At 49.3% G+C, this 25,343-nt stretch overlaps 1 long non-coding RNA gene across 1 annotated transcript; it reads left to right on the top strand.

Moving 5' to 3' along the window:
- The first annotated feature begins 4,289 nt into the window (after positions 1-4,289).
- LOC129383649 (uncharacterized) lies at positions 4,290-24,983 on the top strand. Its single transcript, XR_008611513.2, has 2 exons — positions 4,290-4,650; positions 23,721-24,983. It is a non-coding gene; the product is annotated as an uncharacterized lncRNA (long non-coding RNA).
- Positions 24,984-25,343: the final 360 nt, after the last annotated feature.

Raw genomic sequence — 25,343 nt, 5'->3', positions numbered from 1 at the left:
GACCACAGAAATAACAGATGTTGCCTTGAATAATTCTCGAAGTCGCGTGTCACCACGAGCGGCGTCACACTGCGGACACGAGTATGTCGCCGTCTGGCTTGGAGCGCAGTAACCTCGAGGGAAAGGGAAAATGGAGTGTACGGATTGAAATTTCAGGCCTTTCCTCAGCGCGTAGCGATGCAATTCTTTGCAAACACGATTGTTGGCGCGCATTGTATGCTCTGCGCTTGTCAGCTGAAAATGGCCAGACCTGGTGAGGGGCCCTTTAAAGGCCAACTGCGACAGAATTTTCGACCACGTAAGAAGCCAAGTTTTGGATACTTTGGACATGCAGCAGCCTCTGTGCAAAAACTTGTGCTTGAAATACAGGTCAATGGGACACAAAGAACTCGCAAAAATGATGTTTTTCATACCGGAACTGAGGAAAACGCCATAATCGCCTGGCGGAAGTGACATATAGTGAAGAATGTGGAGAAAATCAGTGCCTGTGCTGTCTGCTTCCCCAGGCCACCTTGAGAGGAGGCTATGGCTTGTATTCCATTCCAGTGTATCAGTGAACAGGTCCCGTATGTCTGCTAGCCACAGAGTTGGTATATGTACTTTGTTAGCTGATTTGTGCACTGTGACAATGTCGTGGCACGACCACAATTTTCTTGTCGAAGTATTATCCGAGTCCAGCCGGTTTTCTCTATCTGGTTGTCTACGTCAACAGCAGGCCTCAGTGTGTTCTGCCTCCACTCAAAGAAGAGCGCATTGGGGTGGCGAAGCTAAAGGTGCGGTATAGTCCAGCTTAGTGCGGACACGATCTACATGTGGCACAGTTACGCTACATTGGCGAAAATTCAACACACTGCATTCTAGTCTGGCTGGCGCGAGAATAGAACATGTCCTATCGCACGCCGGAGCAGCTGGAACTGGGTGCATCACACGCTAGCTTGGCTGACCAGCAGCATGCTGTTTGGGTTCAGTGAAGCGAGTGTGTTGCGTTTGCGCCTTCGACAAACAAAGAAGAGCTCACTTGCCCGCTAGCGCTGCGGCAACACCTGATCGCCGCGCTGCTGCGGGTCACATTTGAAGCGCAGGATAAAATTTTAGCGAACTTACCGTCTCCGGCATGACAGATCCAACTTCACCAGCTGCTGCCTGGCACGCTGGAAGCGCTGGACTTGACCAATCTAGGGAGCCTACATGCAAGCAAAAGCACTGTTACCATGTGGGCTCCCTAGACCGATCAGACAACTACTGGAGTCTGCAGTAAAGGGTGATAAGTAGCTGAGACTTAGCACAGCCTGGCTGGAGGGGCTCGGTGCTAAGTGTGCGTAAACTCGCACCCAGACAAGCCGGACTGCGGCCGTGGTGAAGCTTCACTTATTTCGTTCCGGCAGTCTTGCATTCCTGCATGGTTTGCCACCGCATCTAAACCATGGCAGCCGTGTCGCGTTCTTGACAGATGCAGCATGCGGTTCCTGCTTGTTTCTGGCATGGTGTCAGAAAGGATTTCGTTTGTCAATTTCGACGCGTCCAATGCAGAGACGCACGAAATAGCTTGTATATGATGCACTGCCGGAAATAATCGCTCAATAATATTGCCTTTGAATACAACTTACCTTTGAACGTTACCGTTGGTTCTCGTGTACCATCGCAGCATATACGGGGGAAATGGGAGATGGAAATTCAAGACGAGCTAAATGAGAGCAGGAGCCAACGTTTCGACAAGTGGACTTGTCTTCAAGGGCACATGCTTTCCTCGCCACAATATATATAGGTGTGGTTCTTCTAAAGGGAAGAGGGCGTAAGTTGGGTGGGTGCGGCAACAAGCGAAGGTGTAGAATTGAGAATAAAGGAGCGCTGTGTGTGCAACAAGGCCAGTGACACAGTCATCTGTCAATCATGTCAACCGCTGTGTGTCAGCCGGCCTGTCAAAGGCGTGCACAGCAGCCCTCTATTACCTGTTTCACTGATGCTCATGAGCTATCTTGTCTCTGAAAGAGATAAAAGGAGTGGCAGAAACTGGTGCTCATGAAAATATTATAGGAAATACTGAAATGGTAAAAAAATAAAAGGAAAAAACACTTCAGCAACCAACCTAAGTGTTGTTGCCATAGGTTGAAATTAAGCATAGCGAATAGATTCCGAAGCTCCCTTTGAAATGTTTATAACTGTTGGCTGCAATGTCTTCAACTTATGGATAAAGTATGATTCTCTGTATTTTCTGTCTCGTTCAGAACGGAAATTCGACTAAGATGTGGAGTTTAAGTTCATCAAAGTTGTGACTTGCTTGGTCGAAATGTCCACTTATCGAAACGTTGGCTCCTGCTTTCACCGTGTTCTCGTTTTGCTCATCATCGCGGCATATCCCCTTCAGTCACGGCGTACACATTTGTGGACGCGAATTATTTTTGCCATTACTGTGCCGTGGTTGCAACGAATAGGCAACGAACATTAAGCTTTGTGTAAATTGAACATTCTGCTTTCCTAAAGTACATCCATTTCACTTTTGAGTGACATTTGTCGTTCCAGACGACCGCTTTGGTGAAGGCACTAGCGTGTTGGACGGGACCTTCGAAGTGGGACGTTTCGGCAGTAATTTCGAAATATGTTTTTCCCCTTGTTGCAATGCTTGCGCGCAATAATTAACCTGTGCGTGTAATTCGAGCGGGTGATGCGGTATTTTTATTGAAGAAACGTAGCTTTACTGAATGTACAATAAATGAATATTTAATTACTATGTAATTATGGCGGCTCTCTATAAAATGCAAAGTCATTCTCATCCCGCCTTGACTTGCTTTCTATGGAGTCTCCAGCACGCTGGCATAAAATTATGTAAATTTTACACATTTATCAACAGTCGAACGTAATTCGTGACGGAAGGGGATATAGTAGTTGCAGTCAACCTGAGAAAGCGTTTGCCAAGCAGATCTTGATGGGTGACGGCGCTGTTGAAATGTAGCTTGTGCAGCTTCATCAACTGTTGTTTACATGCTTTGTGGCATTGGCTGGTCCGCGTCACACATGCCTGCTGCGCCACAGTCATGGGTTCGGCCTTCCTCTACTCAGCGTTGTGTACTGCACAGCCTTTGCTCGTGTTGGAGTACGTATTTGAGCACCCGACGGCCACGCAACGCACCGGCATTCTTGCAACAGCTCAAATCACGAGCACAACAGGGACAACGCACACCGACAGAGACGCCCGTCAACTCAAACGATAAGCGAGCAATGCGCCTGGCTGCCTAGGCGCAACATGGCGCAACACTTCCGCACGGTTCTTAAATGTTGGCCATATCCGCATCGCTACAGTTTTGCCGCCAGGTGCACGCGTCGTCTGCATAGGCGAGGCAAGCACAGTGTCGCCAGGTTTGGCTATATATATAGCGTCCTCGATCACCCGCACCGGTGCGCACTGACCATCCTCGATCACCGGAAGCGCACCCTGTTGGAGCGGTTTTCTGTTGCCCCGTCTCGCACCGAGAAAATCGGCGGTGCGCCGGAGTGCAATCCCAGCAAGCACTGCGGGACGCGCGACGTGCGCGCGTACTGCCGACTGCAGAACCGCGGACGCTCTGGCCCGATAGCTGCGGTACGTTGCAACGGAGTTGACGGAGTTAGCTAGTGGATTTGTCGACAATGAGAAAGGAAGCGCTGCTAGTTGCCGCAATCTATCAGCATTCTTCAAGTTCGTCTGACAGCGAAGACGACATGCTGCTCGACCTCGTCCAAAAACAGTGTGAAGAGCGGCCGAAAGTGGACAGGTTCATTGAACGGGTCGTCAGTATTAATTATAAAATCCATTGGTATTTGCTTGCAACCAGGTATGTCGGAGCACGCAGTTTGACAAGGTTCAAGCGCTTGCCGCAGATGCTCAGCATCTGCAAACAATAAAATATGCGCGCGCGCGTGTTCGCGCACGTTTTGCGCGCCAGGGGCAAAGTAGCGCTGCATGCAAGCACCCTGCACAGGGTGCAGTTTTGTCGTCGATGTTGACCCTCCGCAGTGCGGCACCACGGCGGGGCAAAGCGCACCATTCTGGTTTCGGGGCAACCCCGGGGCAAGGTGATCGAGGACGCTAATAGCCAAATTGGGCTACAGAAAAAACATTTTGGCGTCGACTTGGGCGAGTTGGCTACGTGGCTATATTTGGGCTACTGAAAATCTGCTACTTGGCTTTGTTTGGGCTATCAGTGGCGCTTTAATCCACGGTCGAGAGGGGACTCTCATACAGGAAAACAAATCTCGAAGGCTATGTTTTAGCTGGCTGAGCCGGCAGCGCGTCTTTGTGTGTGTGCGCGAAATGCCCCCCTCCCCCTCAGTGTATCGTTCTCTGAGCGGATGGTTCTATCCTTGACGCACTTAAATTTACACCGCACTTCACCATGCTAACATTTTCGCCAGCAATGCCGTTTCATCTTTGTCTTATCCCGACACCCAATCACCGGGCATCGGGATGAGCCTGGGAGTGGAGGGTGTTCCACAGTACACTGTACTAACATGGTTAAGCTCAGAAACGGAGAGCAATAAGGTTGGGCGATCGTAGCGCCGGCATGAAAGAAGGGAAGCACGGGTAGATGACACGCTCCAGTGTGTCCATGGCGAAGGCGTCTCGTTGAAGTATCGCGCTGGGCACAGCTTTCGACCTAGTCCGCGTATCTCACGGTAAGCTTTATACTGCTATTTTCCTTTGCGTGCGAAATGAACTTTAACGCGATAGCGTTAAGGGCCCCGTGTCGCAAAAAATCTGGCGTCGGCGCCGTTCTCCGTGTGAGAAAAATGATCCCGAACTACGTAGGCCTTTGGCTGGCGCATATGCATTACTGAAATAATTGATTTTCTCAGAGTAAAACCCGTCAGAAAATTCATAAAGTACAACCTACACTCAACCTACAGACAAGGTAGCGTCGAATTGTAATTTGAATATACGAGAAAACATATTTTTGTTACGCGGAACCTCGAACACAAATCCCTTTTCCAGCTGCCGTTCGACGTCTTAGTAGGAGGGCGATCATGTGGGCTAGTTGGTTTTCCACGAGAATGTGTCGTGCAGCGCGAAGCGGGAAAGGGGACACAGGAAAAAATGAGGACAAGCGGTTACTGCCTAGTAGGAGCGGCGCGCCCCCCTCGGTTCCATGCAACACCATCCAGATGGCACTCGCCTCCGCGGCGGCGCCTGCCGTGCGAATGGAATGAAAAAAAAAGAACCAGAAAGCTTGCCTTCGTGCATATTGTTCTCCTCCAGCGTTTGCAGGTAAACATTATGGTTGCATAAGCTGCAGTTGCCGGGAAGCGTCAGAAGCAGTCAGGGATCTTTGAGTGCTATCACGTTCCACTCTTAAATGTGAATGTTAAAGAGCTGAGAACCAATTTTCATGGTGCCTATTTTTTAGTACAATGGAAGTTCACCGGTCAGAGTGTGTTATCAAGAAGTGGTAACGCGGAAAACGCCGTGGAACATTTTTATCAGAATGTTTTTATCTGCAGTGAGGATGTAGTCTTTCACTCTCAGTTTGCTGAATGCGGTGATAGGTGAGCGCGATAATTATTCTACGCCGGCATTAGTGGGAGGCAGACAAGTGCGGCCGTAAATGTGACAAAGTATTTTGTCTAGCGATTCGACGTTCCTGCGATTCATGTTTTCCGAATTGTTAAGTACTTCCGTGGTAATTAGCTACGTGTTTTCATTGTTTCCTGTCCAACTGCTTTGGTGTTTAAACAGTCGAATCGAAACCAATCGGATTGAAAAGGAAACGACGATTTTACACGTGATACGCAGTTCAGCGTGTTGCCGTAGCCATGCGTGTACTTTTGATTTCCGAAGCATAGAATGAAGCGCAAGTGTCTAATATTATAGCAACTGCAATTTAAGCAATAATTATATTGTACTTAATAACAACCGACTTACAGTAATCTCATAGACTACATCTGAACTATTAAGATTTCATTGCCAGGCCTCGCCACTTACTGGCCTTTGAGATTTTCTTTGCCAATTTAAAATTATAATCCCTACTTCAATCCAGAACAACGTGCCTATTTCTATCACCATAAATCATGATCAGTTCATTTCCATCAACATCTCACAACACCTTCTGGCCAGTTGTCCTCAAGCATCCTCGGAGTCTTTTTGTTCGTGCTTGCATTTTAGATTCATCTCAATAGGTTCTCCCTCAGCAGCGATACGCTGGAACTTGAGTTTCCGGGGCCAACAAAAAGTTTTCTGTGTGCAAGCATCTGCTCAGTGGCTATGGTGTTGGGCTGCTGAGCACGAGGTCAAGGGATCGATTGCCGGCCACGGCGGCGGCATTTAAATGGGGCGAAATGCGAAAACACCCGTGTACTTAGATTTAGGTGCACGTTAAAGCACCCCAGGTGGTCGAAATTTCCGGAGTCCTCCACTACGGCGTGCCTCATAATCAGAAAGTGGTTTTGGCACGTAAAACCCCATAATTTAATTTTTTTTTGTGCAAGCATCATGTAGCTGTTGCAAATTGAAAGCGTCGACCGTCACGGCATCACGGGCATTTTTTTACGACGGGTTGTACAAAAAGAGATTACCGTGGTATAACGTAAAAATTTATATACAGATAAAACTGAAAATAACAATGGCTATATTTGGCTACAAATTTGTTTTGCTCTTTTTTGTGTTTGGCTACATTTGGGCTACAGTTTCTCTAGCTTTGGGCTACGCCGCGTTGTCCGACCTGGCAACACTGGGCAAGCAATGGGGCTCTTGCATTGCCCAGGGGGCGCTGCGAAAAAGGTGCTAAAAAGCGCCCTCAGTCCTAAAATGGGTCGTACCAAGCTCGGTCGTCTGCTTCGGAAAGCACGTTTACAACATAGACCCGCCACTTTCGGTTGTGTTGTATCACGGCCTGCAGCGAATATCGGGCGCCGAAGATTTTTTCAGGAGTGGCACGCTGCGTAAAGGCAAGAAATCATGCAGTGCCGAATACGTGTATGCCGTTCAAGAATTAAGCGGCGAAGTTTTAGCGCGGTGTCAATCGCAAGTGAAGCGAGTCGCGTACGAAGTGGAACTTCAGGTAAGGTTTGCACGCTGCTAGATTCAGGCGCACAAACACGAGGAAATGCTTCCTATAAATGAATCCACAGCAGCGATAAGCAGACATCATGTGTACGGAACTGCTTGAGCACACGACGGTACGCGCCGCGACGGCAGCGGTCTTTCAGCATGCCGCGATGTACGAACTGCTCGAGCGCACGATCGTACGCGCCGCGACGGCAGCGGTCTTTCGACATGCCGCGAAACGCCGGGTCTCCAGCAATCTTTGTTGACTGCATGCCGCTAAACAAGTAGTTATGCCTGCGTTGTAGTAGCGGCCATCTGTCCCTTTTAGTAACTGCTAATAATTAAGTGATGCAATGCATATGAGCTCGCACGTACGTGCGAATCGCGCTGCAGCGCGAGCTCGTGCGCTGCTCGCTTGATGTAGCTTTTAATGACAACGCTCGAAAATCGATCTGCTGTAATCAATACTATCTTGCTGCGCTGCCTCAACATGCTGGCTTGAGGTCAAGTATGCGCACATTTAACTCTCTAACCTGTGCTGCTCGTAGTGGGGTAGTGAATTGTCACCGAATCAGCCTGGCCATCTGTGGTCATTTGCACACACCTGGGCACTTCACCACTTCGCACCGGTCGAATTGTTAATTGTCGCTGTGGCCGGGTTTCGAATCGGGAATCACCAGCCATGCCTGCTGTTATGTCGGTCTGCCGTCGGGACTGTAGGTGCAAAAGACTAAATTTTAGAACGCAGATCTATAATCAAGCAAGCTTCAAGACAGGTGAAGCAGTCAGCATGGCGCGAAGTTTCGCTTACCCAGCGCGACGAACTGCAGTTATACAGCGCGCCCGACGCTCCGCTTCGTGAGGCCTTGAAGGGAAACGATAGAATCGGATGTTGGGATTCAAGCCTTCTTGTTCATGGCAGCCCACGACGCAGCAGTATCGACGGTGATGCTTTTTTGATGCTGAGCTAGGTCCCTCCGGATCGGCGTCGCCGATTCCTTCTGCTTCCAGCATTACGTCCCACGGCACACGGAGAGTCCGTTTTCGTTAAACTATAGGCTGCGACCAGCTCGCACCGTGGTCGGCGTGCTCTGGGAGAAGTGACGAGCCTTTTCGCACTTGCAACAGGGCAGAAAAAAGTGCGAATCGACGCAAAACTCGGCCTCGAAACGTGCTTCGCCACAGCCAGGGCTCAGTACGACCCAAGCTGGTACGACCCAGATGTCGTTTCCCGCGCCGCCACCAGGCGCCGCTACTATACATCAAACTCCAGCGCAAGACGCCCATTACCAGCCCTGTGGCTTTGCTAGGGTGGCTACTTCTAGCCACCCTAGCTTTGCCAAGATGGCTTCGAGAGTTTACGCTCGACATGTATAGTGAGTTTAGCCCAATGGAAATTTCTTTACAGACCACGCGGACGCGCGCGCACGCATGCGCACAGTGCGGCACGGCTCGTACGCGGCGAGACGCGGCGCGATCTCGGTGAACAGCTCCTCGCGTGCTTGGGCTACCTTGCGTCGGCGCGCCTGGCTACGCAGCCACGGCGCGGTACATTCAAATCTCAGTAAAGCAGATTTATGCCATGCAAGATAGTGCTTGCTCTTTCACCTTCCTCTTTCCTTTTTATGCTGATCTAACAGCTCTAAAGATATATATACTATAAAGGAGATTTATTGGGGTTCGTAGCGACCGCCGGTTCTAGCATGCACCGAGCAGCTCCCGAGCACGAGCCTCTGCCGCGCGCTTGATGCTGCCGATGCTGCTGACTTTGTCCGCACGTTGATTATCTTCCTTACAATGGCCCCGCGGAAATAAAGGAGCCATCCTGGCGACTTAGTTTTCTGGAAGGACGGTAGAATGGTGATACGGCTTGAGACGCTGAACGTGAACGACTTCGCGGTTACGACGTCGCATGTCGGACGGCGGCGTTAGCGGCTCAAGCAGGTAATTAAGGGGTGATGTTCTCTCGAGAACGCGGTATGGCCCGTCGTACTTCGGAAGGAGTTTTGAAGCGAGCCCAGGCGTGCGGTGCGGCACCAGCAACCAGACGAGAGCGCCCGGGAGAAAAGTGGGAGTAGAGTTCTGGGCATCGTGAACGGCTGTTTGACGGTTGTGGTCGTCCGAGGTGAATCGGCGGGCCAGCTGGCGGCATTCCTCGGCGTGTCTGGCGGCTTCCGCGATCGGCAGGCATTCGGATAGGTCCGGCCGGTAGGGCAGAATCGTGTCAATTGTATGCGAAAAATGACGGCCGTAAAGAAGGTAAAAGGGTGAGAATCCGGTAATGCCCTGAGTTGCGGTGTTGTAGGCGTAGGTGACAAACGGAAGAACTAGGTCCCAATTAGAGTGATCAGGTGAGACATACATGGCGAGCATGTCACCAAGAGTTCGATTAAAGCGTTCCGTGGTACCGTTAGTCTGTGGGTGATAAGCAGTGCATTTACCATGAACAATAGCGCATTCAGCAAGCAATTGTTCGATGACTTCAGATTAGAAGGCGTGGCCTCTGTCGCTTAAAAGTTCACGTGGACCTCCATGACGAAGGAGAAAACGGCGAAGGATGAAACTGGCGACCTCCTGCGCTGTAGCATTTGGCAGAGCAGCAGTCTCCGCATAACGGGTTAAGTGGTCTACCGCAACGATTATTCACCTGTTGCCGGTAGGAGTAGACGGAAGTGGCCCCTAGAGGTCTATGCCCACGCGATCAATGGGTCGGGATGGGCATTGTAAAGTCTGGAGTTCACCGGCGGAGTTGTGCGGTGGCGCTTTGCGGCGTTGGCACTCATGACAAGAGCGGACGGACTCTCGAACGAAATTGTACATTCCCCGCCAGTAATAGCGGTGTCGAAGTCTTTCGTAGGTCTTGAAGGCTCCCGCGTGGCCACACTGAGGGTCGACGTGGAACGAGGAGCAGAGCTCTGATCGCAAGATTCTAGGAATGACGAGTAACCAGGTGCGTCCCTCTGGGGCATAGTTGCGTCGATATAGTAGCTGGTCTCGAATCGCAAAATGAGGAACTTGGCGCCGAAGCGTACGTGACGCCGGAGTTTTCGACGTATCCGATAGAAGGTCGAGCAGAGATGCAGTCCAGGGATCATTGCGCTGTACAGCAGCGATAGTGTCAACGTCCAAAGGATAATGTGCACTCGCAGTAGGAGTCGTGACTGGCGTTCGGGGGAAGCGGCGATCGGTATAGCGCGTCAGCGTCGAAGTGCTTTCGGCCGGAACGGCAAACCACGCGGATGTCATATTCTTGGATTCGCAATGCCCAGCGGGCAAGGCGGCCCGATGGATCTTTGAGCGTCGACAGCCAACATAGTGCGTGGTGGTCGGTCACTGCGTCAAACGATCGGCCGTATAAATATGGGCGAAACTTGCCAAGCGCCCACACAATGGCCAAACACTCCTTTTCTGTAACGCTGTAATTGGTCTCCGCCTTGGTTAACGTGCGACTCGCGTACGCAACGACGTATTGTGTGTGGCCAGCTTGACGCTGTGCTAACACAGTGCCAAGGCCTACACTGCTTGCATCGGTATGGATTTCGGTTGGCGCTTGAGGGTCAAAATGGCGAAGGTTGGGTGGCGTTGTGAGAAGACGGCGCAAGGTTGTGAAGGCGTCGTCACACGCTGGAGACCACGATGAGAGATCTCTAGCGCCACCAAGGAGCTGCGTGAGAGGCGATATAATTGACGCAAAGTTTCGAACGAATCGCCGGAAGTAAGAGCAGAGGCCGATAAAACTGCATAGCCCTTTCATAGTGGTAGGTTTTGGGAACGCAGTAACAGCACGTAGCTTCTCGGGATCCGGGCGAATGCCCTCCTTTGACACGACATGGCCTAAAATTGTGAGCTGACGAACAGCAAATCGACACTTCTTCAGGTTAATTTGCAACGCGGCGTTGGTCAAGCAAGTGAGTACATGCTGGAGGCGGAGCAGGTGCGTTGCGAAATCAGGGGCGAACACCATAATGTCGTCAAGATAGCAGAGACAGATTTTTCATTTGAGGCCACGCAGAACATTATCCATCATTCTTTCGAACGTAGCAGGTGCATTGCAAAGTCCGAAAGGCATGACGGTGAATTCATACAAGCCGTCTGGTGTAATAAAGGCAGTTTTTGGGCGATCGACCTCTGCCATCGGAACTTGCCAGTAGCCTGACCGCAAATCCAGCGAAGAAAATAACTCGGCTCCCTGCAAACAATCCAGAGCATCATCGATGCGTGATAATGGGTAGACGTCCTTCAGCGTGATCTTGTGCAACCGCCGAAAATCAACACAGAAGCGGATGTAACCGTCCTTTTTTGTGACTAGGACCACGGGAGAGGCCCATGGGCTTTGGGAAGGTTGAATGACGCCTCGACGGAGCATGTCATCGACCTGGTCTGCGATGACGCGATATGGTCTCTGTCGCAGCGGTGAGTGAGAGCCAGTGTCGATGTAATGCTCGACCGTCGATGCACGGCCAAGAGATGTTTGCGCAACGTCGAAAGAACGGCGGAAGTGCTGAAGGACTGCGAGAAGTTGAGATCGCTGCGAATGCGTCAGATCTTCGGCGATGAATGGGCTGAACACACCAGTCCATGTTGAGTCGGGTGCGGAGAAGGCACTCAGTTCATGGACGGCAGTAGAAGGCACTTCGTCGAGGACGGAGACAATCCGTGTTGAATTGACTGACTCGACGTAACCAAGGCATTCGTGGCGGAGCAGTGATAGCGGCGATGAAAGATGATTGTAAATGGGCATCGTGCTAACACCGGCGGCAAAATCAAGAGCTGCAAAGGGCAAAGGAAGCGCTTTTCGGGTAACAAAGTGATGAGAGGGCATGAAGAAGACCGTCCCGTCGGATATGGTACTACAGAGGACTGGTACGAATGCTGAAGAGCAGGGGGGAATACAGGTGTCTTCTTTCACGACAATTTTAGCGGCAGGATGAGCATCGACGGAGGCCACGTCACCAAGGCGGAAGAGTTCAATCTCAGCCCGAGCGCAATTGATGATGGCATTGTGGCGTGAGAGAAAATCCCATCCTATAGCATAACGGCGTGGGAGCACGACGAAAGAACTATGAATTCAATCGTGTACAAAACGTCCTGTATGGTCACACGGGCAGTACAAGCAGCGGTAGGGCAAATGGGTTGAGCACTCGCCGTTCGAAGCGACAATCCAGACAGAGACGTCGTCACTTTGCGAAGCGAACGGGAAAACCTGGCATCCGTAACTGAAATAGCGGCACCGGTATCGACGAGGGCGACTGTAGCGACGTTTCCGATAAACACATCAATGACATTGGCAGGTAAAGGAGGAGGACTTCGGCATGTCGACACTTGCGCAGTTCTTGCCTCAGGAACTGCGTCGTCTAGTTTCCCTCTTCGGTAGCGATGGGTCGTCGACGCATAGGGGAAAGCGATCGGCAACATGGAGAGGGTGATCGGAGGCGTTCGAAGCGAGGACGGCGATCAGTCTGGGAGCGAGCTGGTGATGGGTCGAAGGGTCCGTAAGGCGCATTTGAATCAGGCGGCACATAGGGCGCTCGGCGATCGTCATCGAACGCCTGCGATCGGCGGCGGCAGAACCTTGCGACATGACCGGGATACCTACATGCGAAGCACATAGGGCGATTGTCCAGTGTACGCCACTGGTTAGCGACGGCAGTGTTGGTCCAGGAGACGGCAGGGGGAGGGCGTTGCACAGGCTGCTGGAAGCGACGCACGGGCACATTGCGAGGGGCCATTGCAGCAACCGTAGCATAAGTGACTGGTGTAGTCACGACATCCTGCTGGTGAACAGCCGGCAGCGCTTCCGGGACCTCTTCATGGATCACGTTACGGAGATGAGATGGCAAAGTGCTGGCAGACTCCTGAGTAACGGACACCAGAGATAGCTGTCGTGCGACTTCTTCGCGGACAAAATACTTGATTTGGGTTATTAAGGAGGCTTGTTCTTGGCCGGTGGTCAGGCTGCAGAGTGGCGCCGCATTCGGTGTGGGATGTCGCCTTGTCAGAGCTCGCTGCTTACGTAATTCGTCATATCTCTGGCACAAGCTGATGACGTCGCCAACAGTGCGCGGGTCCTTGGCCAGAAGCATATGGAACGCGTCATCATCGATTCCCTTCATGACGTGCTTGATCTTTTCCGCTTCCGTCATGGCAACGTTCGCGCGCCTGCACAAATCTAGAACGTCTTCTATATAGCTGGTGAATGTCTCACCCGTGTCCTGTGCGCGTGTACGCAAACGCTGCTCGGCTCGGAGTTTCCTGACGGCGGGTCGGTCAAATACTTCGGTAATCGACGTCTTGAACGCCGACCACGTTCGGATATCCCTCTCGTGATTTCTGAACCAGAGACTGGCCACGCCCGCGAGGTAGAATGATACGTAAGCCAGTTTGTCCGAGTCATTCCATTTGTTGTGAACGCTCACCCGTTCGTAGGACGACAGCCACTCTTCAACGTCGTTGTCGTCGGTTCCGCTGAAGATGGGAGGCTCACGCTGGCGAACGGTGCCAGCGCAAGGGACGGGTGGTGATGGAAGAGTCTGCTGGTCGGCGTCCGGCATGGCGGAGGGTAGTGTCCGAGAACGGAGTTCCAGGATGGTAGAATGGAACGTTACTCAGCACGGCTCCACCACTTATAAAGGAGATTTTTCGGGGTTCGTAGCGACCGCCGGTTCTAGCATGCACCGAGCAGTTCCCGAGCCTCTGCCGCGCGCTTGATGCTGCCGATGCTGCTGACTCTGTCCGCACGTTGGTTATCTTCCTTACAATACATAATACGTTTATAGATATCGAAGCATTTTGAAACACTGTCAGTAACCAAGTACGTAGTGGCGTATTCGAAGGCATCTATGAGTGAGCTCAGTGAGCGTCCGCTGTCGCGCGTGTTTGTGAATGCAAACCACCATACCTCACGAGGCGCGGCAGGCGCAGGGCGCGTAGGCGCGAACTTGCGTGCATCTGCAAGCGTCTGGCCTTAAGACGCTCGTGCTCGTCTTCGTTGGTTGTGTCGGAAGTCGTTCCTGGCCAGCTTTCTCAGCCTAGTTTGACTCACCGCCGAAACGGGAGATGGCTTATCCGCCTGCTGGTCATCGGCAATGCACGATGTTGCCGGTGAAAAGAAGCATACTGTTATAGATTTGAAAACGTAGTAAGTTGAACCTCGTTGATACGTTCCCAATAGAGTTACGCTCATTTCGCCGCTTCATACGTTCCTGGAAAACACGATTTTTCGGCACCAACGTTCAGTACGTGGCCAAACTGCAATCATATGATACGTTTTCCGGCCGCTATATATAGCAAACAAAAAAATGCGCGAGGCGCGCGTGATCGAAAACAGTATATAGCTGCCCACCGCGGCAGCTTCACCGTAATACTCGCCAGCCCGTCTCACGTAGAAACGCCGGCGCGCGCTCAGTTTCTCATTTCGGTACCATCAAATCTTCTCTGGGGTCGTCGCATGCGGCATTCACAGCTATCGCCGCCAATCATATTGCGATGAGCATCTTCGCCTGTTTCACAGCGCGTGGTGCCGTCGGACGCTTGCGCACACTGCTGACAGGCGATAACCGAAACGCGCCGCCGTTCCCTGCTACAGACAGCGATCGTATACGTTTGCCGGCCGCTAGATGCCATGTGAACTATAAAAGGCGCGAGGCGCACGCGATCGAGAACGCCCGTCTCACGTGAAAACGCCGCACAGTTTCTTATTCCGGTACCAGCATATCTCCGCCTGGGTCGTCGCACGCCGCGTTTACAGCTATCGCTACCAAAGCTGTTGCGATAAACATTTTCACCTGTCTGTTTTACAACACGTGGTGCGTAGTGCCATTAGTAGCGTACTGCATGCTTTTAGTAGGCGATAATCCAAACGTGCCGCCGTTCCCAGCTGCAGGCGGCGCGATGTAGGCATCACCTTGAGCTCCAGCGTCGCCACCAGCTCGGCATCGCTTCGGCTTCCCGTCGCCCTCTTAAAACACAATGCAATAGAAAAAACTGGCAGTGGCTTAGCTCGGCTGTGCCAGGATATACGTAGCGAAAGCTAAGGCATAGCATGGTTAACCTTGGTTAATCTTGATTCCAGGTCAGTCTGGTTGTCTAGCTAGTCGCGGCGTTTAGCCAGTCGTTCGGCGTGCTGTTCGTCTGTTTCCTGGGAGATTCGTTTCCTCTTCATCTCGTTCCGATGTCGATTCCAGGCCTCCTCCTGCTTATCATAATTGTCGCCGTCCATACTGCCGCCTCAACTGTGGTTGCGGCACACGCGAGCTCTTCTTTTCAATCCGCCGACATGTTATCAGGCATGCGACACAGCTGGCGAAGCGAGCGGGGGCGAACGCAACGACGAGGAACGCGGTGTGACGTCATGTGCCTCCTCGGAGCACGGCCACGGTGAAATCGCAAGTTCGCGGCCAGTAACGCTTTCGCTTGAAAACAACAAAATGTGTCGGGCACCGCCGGAGCACGACCAGCTCGACGCGCGTCGGGGTCTCGTGTCCCAACGATCCGCGCGACGCTTCGCATTACAACATTAGTTGAGTCGGCAACATTCTTTTAGTTACTTCTGATCGTACGTTTCCCGGTTAGTACGTTTATTCTCGTGTTTTTTTCCCAAACGTATGAACGCGGTTCTATAGTGTACGTCTAACCGATGAGGTGATCGTTGCGAACGTTCTTAAATCGGATAGCGACGGCAGCGACGACGTGGTAGGGCAGGCTGCCTCAACTTCGTTTTTGCGAAGGACCTTCCGCTGCACTACTTGAAGCATTTGGATGCCTTGGAGAAGGATGTCGGTAAAGCAAGCAAGGCTGACGAAAATGGGGTTTTCTCGTGCAAGCCAGTGAGATGTATACGTAGCAAGATGATGACAATCTCGCCCCAGCGTTTCTTCTGGATTTCTATAGCTGAGAGGCTGCCGCGGCAACCTTGTCGCATTTTTTAAAAGGCCTATTTTGAGGCCACAAAAGCGATGCCTCAGTGGAGCACGCATGTCGCTTGCCGCCATTGACCCCGCTTTGCAGTTATAGCAGTGCCATTTTTGAATGCCGACAGCCGCAGCTTGTTACACGCGATCGGAGCGCGCAGGAAGCAGAATTAAATTAAACGAGTCGACAGAATCAACAGCCGAATGAAGGAAGGTGATGCAAACCTGCCCGTCATTATAGGTTTCTCATAACAGTTCTGCCATCCCCCATTTTTATACATTTTTTTTCATGCAACCCAGTTTTAACAATCATCGGTCATAACAATGAAATTTTTGTGGTACTTCAATATAGTTATAAGTGGGTTCGACTGTATTATAACCAGTTTGCGCAATAAATTTGGGGGGACATACATCCAAACATTTTAAGTAGACAGAAAAAACGTACCGTAGAATCCAATAACGGCTTTTAACATTACTCGGATATTGCAATGAGAGCCGATGCGCCGTCAACTTTCTAAATTGTTCTATGGCGAAATCAACTGCTTCCTACTATGATCCTAAGCCACGTTATCAGTTATAGCAATTCAATCTGGCTCCGACATAGGTTTCTGCGCCGAAACGAAAGAACGCAAAATCCCGGAACAAAAAAAAAAGTAAACGAAAAAACAGCGAGTTTTCACACCCGCCTGCATGCTTGTGTTCAAGCCGCACACACCCACCTTTGTTGCTCTGCGCAAGGCCCACAATCGTCGCCTTGCCCTGCAAATCATCGTCCTCACGCGCCCACCTCCCACCTCCCGTCCCCTCTGATACACGAGTCATCTGTACTAGAGTGCACTAGAATACCGTGGAGTGTAGTTGAGTGGAACGAACGGCTGGGGTGGCGCATGCTTTGCAGTGAGGAGCGTGATGACGAAAAATACTCTGGCGGCGCTGCGATCGAAGTGGATTGGCAAATACGGAAACAGAAACAACATGTTCGTTGGACAGGAAAAAAGAAACCGAAAAGCTGGTGGAACAAGGAGATATGAGAAGTGATCGCCGAACGACAGAAAGCATCCCGAGAGCACAGGCAGGCAAAAAAGGCGCAGTTGCCGCAGGATGAAGTAGCCAGTAAATGGGAAATAAACCGGGAGAAAAACTATATGGTTCAAATACTGGTGCAAGCAAAATTAAAAGGTGAAAGTGAACGTTCGTTGTCAGACATACGTGAGAAAAAGAAGGCCGCACCTAGGATATTTTGGAACCACATAAAATTATTAGGCAGGAAGTGAACAACATATCCTAGACGAAGATGAAAACAGATTGGAAGGAGAAGCGGCAATAAACCACATCCGAAAAATAACAGCCGAATCTTTCCAAGGCAATGCTGAGGTTGTATTTGACGAAAAAGAAGAGCATGAAAGAGACCCAGGTGGAAAAGGAGCTGGTGCTGACAAATTTCAACTGGAAGAAATCCGAAGAGAAAACTCCTAAGCGCACTAAGCGCAGGACTAGACGAGGTTCCCGTTAGGCTGATTAATGAATTAGGACCAAAAAGTAAGGAAGCTCTGGTGAAAGCAGTCGAAAACACTTTAAAAGATAGACGAATACCAGACAGTTGGCGACAAAGTAGAATGAATTTAATTTATGAAGATAAGGGGGAGAAAGATAGAATTCACTCGTCTAGACAGTTTACCTTTACATCGGTAATATACAGGCTAGCAATGCAGGCAATCAAGTTAAAGCTTCAAGCATGGGCAGAGAATAATGGCATTTTGGGAGAACTTCAGAATGGCTTCATAATAGGTAGGCGTTTAGATGGTAACTTATTTGTTCTTACTCAGTGTATTGAAATATCAAAAGTACGAAGCAGGCCGTTATATGTGGCCTTTTTAGACATTACAGGAGCCTATGACAACGTTGAACGCAACATTTTGTGGGATATTCTAGAAGGGGAAGGCTTAGGTGACGATTGTCTACAGATTTTGAGAGAGATTTACCTAGAAAATACCGTTTGCGTTGAATGGGAATGGATGTGGAGCCAAGAGAAAGTTCATATCAACAATGGACTGAGGCAGGGGTGCCCTTTATCCCCACTGCTGTTTATGATGTACATGGTGAGGATGGAGAGGGCGCTAGAAGGAAGTAATATCGGTTTTAATCCCTCATACAAACAGGCGGGTACAGTAGTAAAGCAGCAGTTTCCAGGTTTATTTTATGCGCACAATATTGTGTTGCTAGCTAACAAGCAAAGTGATTTGCAACGTCTGGCTAGTATCTGCGGACAGGAAGACAACAATTTAGGATTGAAATTTAGTGATAGAAAATCAGGTGTTATGGTATCCATGGAAAACAGTGAACAGACAGTGGAGATACAGGGCCAAGAAATACCTCGGGTAACAGAATATAAATACCTTGGTATATGGATAAACGAAGGCAATGGATATATGGAGACACAGGAAAGAACAATTACAGTGAAGGGAAGAGAAATGCAGCCATAATGAAGCACAGAGCGCTATGGGGATACAATAGGTGCGGGGTGCTCCGAGGTATGTAGAAAGGTGTATCGGTCCCAGGACTTACTTTTGGAAATGCAGTTGTTTCCTTTAAATCAGGCGTACAATCAAGACTCGATGGGAGCCAAAGGTCAGTGGGTCGCCTCGCATTGGGCGCTCGCGGGAAGACTACAGATGAAGCTGTGCAGGGTGATATGGGTTGGACTAGTTTTGAAGTGAGGGAAGCTTGCAGCAAAATTGAGTATGAAGAACGGCTAAGGAATACGGAAGAAAGTAAATGGGCTGGGAGAGTGTCGAGGTATCTGTACAGGAAAAACATTGATTCACATTGGAGGAAAAGAACTAGCTAGCTTACCAGCAAGTAGTGGCCTGTAGGGTGGGCAACACAGCAACAAGGAAGGTCAAGCGGAAAGTCAGAGAGGCTGAAATAATCTCATGGGTGGCGGCAATGGAAAGAAAACCTGCCATGAGTAAAACTACTTAAGAGGAAAAAACGAAATCAGAAACGAAACAATTTATGATAACTCAAAGGGAAGCTCATTACTTTTCGAAGCGAGATCAGGATGCCTTAGAACACGCACATATAAAGCGAGATATAAGATATAAGTGCTTGCTGCGGTAAAGCTAGGGAAAAGATTAAGCATGTGTTATTAGAATGTGAAGGCATCTGCCTGCAGCGGTCGATTTAGGCACCACTGGCCTCCTTGAAGCCCTTGGGTTCAGCGAGAGCAGTGGAAAAGTAAACATGCCCGCAATGGGGATTAGTAAGAGGCGACTGGTGGAATGAAAGTAGGGAAACGACAAAAAACGGAGACCTACAAAAGCACAGTTCGCAATAGGGGATCAGAAAACTTGATTGTGAGAGTTCATAGTGTTTTTTTTTCTTTTTTTATTGTTTAACCTAGGTAGGACATTAGGCACTACAATAGCAAGAGCTTGATGGCGCCACCCACCGTCTCGTTCCAAAGGGGACGCTCATAACATCCATCCATCCATCCATCCATCCATCCATCCATCCATCCATCCATCCATCCATCCATCCATCCATCCATCCATCCATCCATCCATCCATCCATCCATCCATCCATCCATTATGCCGCATCAAGGTCGCGCTGCTGCTGCTGCTGCTGCGCTGCTGGCAATACTTCTCGGTAAAGCCCTTCGTACTACTTCGTACGCTGTTTTTGCGTTCAGACCGCTCAAAATGTTTATAATTGTACATGGCATGTATTTGTTCCTGAGGAGTAGAGGCCTTTCTTTCTCTTTGTTTCATTTTTTTAATGCGGTTCGCTGATTGCGCGCGCATTGCGGCAACTTTGTTATTGTAGGGTTCCCTTTGGAGAACAAATATTTTCCTTGTTATTCAATCAGCATGTATCTCTCTCTCTTGCATTTTCGCGCATATAGTTTTCCATCAGTCGCTCTTGCGTGTGTAAACTTGTGTAAACTTGTGTAAGAACGTGTGTAAACTTCCTGCTTGCCGCTTCACACAAATTAAACATCTCTGCCACATCCGGCGCCCTGTGCGGAGGTCTACGAAAAATGTTATACGAATCTTATGAAGATCTTACAGAAAAAGAAAAAGAAAACTGCCAGTGGAACATTCCATTCATGTTGCCGTCTTCGTCGCGTAACAGAATGCGAATTAATTGGTACGGGTTCTTTTATTGCTAAGAGTTGAGACTTTCGTAGGCGCCTGCGGCCGACTTTAAAGCTTTTTATGGATGGATGGATGGATGGATGGATGGTCCTTATGAGCGCCCACTTTCGAACGGGGCGGTATGTTGCGCCGCCAAGCTCTTGCTATTGTACTGCCTAATGTCCTACCTAGGTTAAAAAAGAAAAAAAGAAAAAAAAAAACGCACGATCAATTACCACAATCAAATTTCCTGACCCCTATTGGGAACTTTGTTTTTGTACGTCTCCGTTTTTTGTTTCCCTACGTTTCTTCCACTAATCTTCCCATCGCCTTTTACTAATCTCTATTGCGGACATGTTTACTTTCCTCCTGCTCCTTTTCCGCGTGATTCGGACTCGACAAGGGGCATTGTCCCCTGGGCTCCTGCTTTTTCCCCGTGGCGGCCTCAAGGTAGATGCCGCTCTTTCCAGGTAACTCTTCATCACGCTGCACGCATTGCACGTACTTTCCTGACACTCCCTCTCCTGTCGCGTCGGGGGTCTGCGTTCCATTATCACGCACATTCTCGTTCACAATGCCGGCCCTGTTCAGCTTTTCGTCGGCTGCTTCAAGTCTCTTTTCAACTACCTTTCGTGCATCACGCTCCCTGTTTAGCTCATTCCTGAGCTCTTGCACCTGTTTGACAAGCTCTTCCTGGAAAGCCTCCATTTTCAGCAGCCTAGTATCCACATCCCAATGTGTGCCGGTTGTTTCGACGCCCTCTACATTCTCATCCGTCTCCTCATTTGCCTTGAGGGACCTCCCGCGCACTTCCTGCTTTCCCTGCTTTCTCGCCATGTATTGCACGGCTTTTTGCAAATACTATAATACTATAATAACCCAGGTAGCACACGAAGTCTTGAAAACGTCGTATTAAGGGATTCAACGTCTGAAACGGATTTTTGACCAAAATCGACGCATCAAAGACGTTCCAAACAAGATAGCTTAAAAACGAGGGGTGAATACGTTTTGATAACGTTGGAAGCCAGGCAGCTTAAAAACGAGGGGTGAATACGTTTTGAAAACGACTCAAGGCGCCACCGCCACGCCACGGCGCGTCAGCCTCTTTAGCGGCTTCTACAATATTCAACAACCCATCAACGCGATCCAACCTTGCGCAAGGTGGCGATACCGTCGTCAAATCATGTGACCAAGGTGGCCACGTGATTCGTGATGCCGGGCGAGCCGGGCATAGTCGCGTCGTCATGGCGTCGTCGCGTCACCGCACTCGCATTGCGCTGTGGTGTGTTTGCGGCTGTTCTGAATGTGCTGCCGCTGCCCTTTGCTATGTAAGTGTTGCAGTGTTTTGCTGTCAAGAAAACAATATTCTGTGATCAGTTTGGGTTGTGCGATATGTTTGTGTGGTTTTAATTTGGAAATCAGTAGTGTTTTCAATTGTTATGTGACCAAGGCGGCCATGTTATTCGTGAAGCCGGGCATAGTTGCGTTATCGCACTCGCATGGCACTATGGTCTGTTTGCGACTGTTCTGAATGTGCTGCCGCTGCCCTTTGTCATGTAAGTGTTGCAGTGCTTTGCTGTCAAGAAAACGACATTCTGTGATTAGTTTGGGTTGTGCGATCTATTTGAGCCGGGCATAATAGCGTTATCGCACTTGCATTGCGCTGTGGTATGATAGCGGCTGTTCTGAATGTGATGCCGCTGCCCTTTGTCATGTAAGTGTTGCAGGGTTTTGCCGTCAAGAAAACGACGTTCTGTGATTAGTTTGGGTTGTGCGATCTGTTTGTGTAGTTTAATTTGGAAATCAGTAGTGTTTTCAATTGGAGGGCGCGGAGTGGAGGGCACTAATCGGCTCTTCAAGTTCATTGTCATGTTATGTGAGGCGCCTTTTCACTGACGCTGTAATTAAGGCGGTAAGGGCAGTATAAGGACGAAAGTTAGAGGGACGAAATCGTGCCTGTGTGTCCCTAGCGTCGGGATCGGTCGCTATGCGTGATCCTAACAAGAAAGCATTTTGGAGAATGCGAAGAAAGGCGGCAAAATTTCTGTCTGTGCGCACCTTGCCGATCTCCGCAATAAAGCCGTCATCGTGGTATTTTAGTCTCAACTCCATGCAGATGAGGCGGCTCGAGGTTTTACTAATTGCCGAGCTGCCCATGGCAACATGGTGGAGGACCCGACACCCATCGATCCAAGTTATAGAGCGATCTTGCAACACTACAGGGAAATCAGAAGGCTCTATCCAGCCCCGCATAGGAACCTTTCAGCCGTGGACTCAGCGACGTTACGCAGGCTCCAAACAGACACATACATAAACCTACATAAATTGCACATATACTACCCAACAGCATACAAGGACATATGCCCGTGGTGTGGGAGCACACCAACGCTCTACCACATCACATGGGAGTGCACAGCTTACACAGAAGAACAAGAAGATAATAACACGAGAGCGAGGTGGGAGGTATTGCTATCCAGCTCCGCCCTCGGGGATCAGCTCAGGCTCGTCCGCAGGGCAGAAAGGATGGCGAGGGCCAGCGGTGCCTTGGAATAGGGGCCCGACCACACGGCGTTACCCCATTTTAGGGGCAACGTAGTTCTTTCTACGAATAAAGTTTTGTTCTTCTTCCCGTTTAGAAAGAGTTGCAGACAAGGGAACTGGTTCACACAGGCTTTCTTTTTTTAATGATTCAGTACTAGTGCGGTATCCCAAAAGGTGAGGTCAAGTGCTCGCCCCATTTTCTTCCCTCGCGCTACAGCGCACTGACAGAATTTTGCGTGCACCATACCGTGATTTTATCGTTTGCGCTTCAGGTTCTCGATTGTGTTTTCGCTCCCTTTACCCATGTGATGGGTATTTCATGGTATTACCGGGTACCACATGTGTCCATATATTGTGTCCAATATAGGAAACGGCCAAATTCGATTTTATTTGACGCCTCAAATGGTAGTAATGTATTGAGTCCCTTGTAGCTTTGTGCTTGTTATCAACTTTACTATTTGGCGAATGGATACAGCATGTACGCTGCATAACTGGCTTGTGGATACTGCATACGTGAGTCGAGTATGCCCTTGGTATAAAATAACTTGTATGCTTTAGGTAGTACGATTGTTTGCAGTTTGGGACATGTGTCGGAATGTACGCTGTGCGCCCTTCGCGCTTTACGGCGGCCTGCCGAGTTCGTGCGGGTGCCATGTGTGCGCATGGAGTTCGCGAAGCGCTCTCGCAGTTTTATATATATATATATATATATATATATGTATTCTGTTCGCGCGCTTCGCACAACTGGGCATGTCGCAGTTCTTTGTCCTTGTGCAACACATTTTCCTAGCGTACGTCTGTGCATTATTTGATACCGGTTTCACACGGGGCTCTTTTAGCCGCTATTCAGTCCGTTACAAATCGAATTTCTCGGTGGTGATTGGCTCCTCTGCGCAAGCTACGAGAGTGAGCCAGTCGCATCGATAATTTCGATCCGGATCGGGTGTGATCGCGATCGAGAGTGGTCGTGTGACACCGGTTTTACACATGGCTCCCACATAGGGAACACTTTAAGTTCAATGCTACTGAGTGAAGAGCAAGTGCATATATATGCCAGTGGTGGTATGTGGGCAAGTCTCTCTGGTGAAGCCAATACTTGTGCATTCAATACATTTCAGTTACCAGCGTAGTGCATCAATGTGTCTACTTCGACAAAATGGAGCACCAGTGCAGATATCTGAGCATACCTGTCCAGGGCAGCAAGTGTGTCTACATTAAAACCACTACCAGCATGTGCGGCAGTTCTATTTCCAGCAGCGGGACTGCACAATAATTATAAGGGTGCTCTCAAGCTGTTTATCTATGAAGCTCCGCCTGGACTGTGTGCCAAATATTTTTGGACGTGAAAGTGGGGGTGAATTGGTAAACATCAGTGGAACTGTGCCTGGACTTTGTGGCAAATGTTTTTGGATGTGAAAGTGTGAGTGAACTGGCAAAGAATTTGCTCTGGGCTACATGTGTTAAACGTTTTTCTCATTCAGAGTGCTTTTTTTTACTTTAGGAGACTGGAGATGTGCGCAAAGTGGGACATGTCAGTGTGTTAATTAATGTATTTGCTGGTTTGCAAATTATTCGTTGCAACTTTGTTTTTGCCAGAGAGGTACAACTTTGCCTCTTGTAAAGGGCTTTTTAGATAAAACACTTACTATTTATTATGACCATTGCTTCCTTTGTTACACAAATGCAGCTTCCAGTGCATTCCAGTTTATTTCCATGTTTATGTAAGTTTCTAATATGAGGCTTGCATATTCATTTCTCACGTTCTGGAGTGGCAAGATGCAGCATTACTGTCTCATCGTTCGCTGTACTACAGTAGTGTTCACTTGTTACACTGAAGTGTATGAAGTATTCTGTACTAATTTCACTTCTTGCTTTTTTGTTGTATGGTTATTTTTTCTCGCCATTACCTTCTTTGATATATCCTAAAGGCAATATTTCCAATTTTGCATTGTTCCCATTTTTTTATTTCTGTCACAGGAATGGTATGCGGTGGTATTTCTTTTTGTGCTCTTTTCAAGCTTCTAGCTGATAGGTAACATTGCTTGGAGGCAGTTACCATCCGATTCATACTCTTGCATTTTTCAGTCTACTTCTTCCATTCGCTCCGATGTCACTTCTGCATAACTCTAGTCCATCTAATAGCACGTGCACTTTACTATGATAAATTAGACACTTTAGTACAATCCAGGTTTTTCTGTTCATTTTTGCATGTGTACTTGGAATTTTGTTTATGTGCTAGTGAATGTTCACTTTCGAGTTCATTACGAATCCTTTCTGCGACTTTTGTCAATGTTAATGTACCTTTACTTCTATTTGCATTTCTCACACAGTTTGTTCGAACCTTGCATAAGCATTACATTTAATAAAGTGTTTTTGCTTTGTCACAATGTTCTCATTTCATGCACTCTTGGCATGAAGGGCTTGGTCTGGCCACCTGCCAAGACGTGGCCATTTGTTCTTTGCAGGATGTCATTCCCATTGTGGTTGTAATCATCGTAGCTTACTAAAGGCGGTATTAAGGATTTATTATTCCGAACAGGCTCATTTTCGTGCGACTTGGTAGAGGATGCGCCGGCCATGCGGGGAACAGTGCTTGGCACTGCGCCGTGGCTCTTACAGTCAACACCGACGCTTCTACTCATCTGGGGCGCGATTGGAGATCGTTGTTCGAAACGCCTGATCAGTTTCACCTCACGCGATTGGCCTAGGCCGTGCCAACGGGTGCGGCTCACGACGTCTGC

Source organism: Dermacentor andersoni, chromosome 8, assembly GCF_023375885.2.
Source record: "Dermacentor andersoni chromosome 8, qqDerAnde1_hic_scaffold, whole genome shotgun sequence".
Classification (NCBI taxonomy): domain Eukaryota; kingdom Metazoa; phylum Arthropoda; class Arachnida; order Ixodida; family Ixodidae; genus Dermacentor; species Dermacentor andersoni.
Note: the sequence above shows the minus strand (reverse complement) of the source record. Positions and strands in the feature narration are given on the sequence as shown.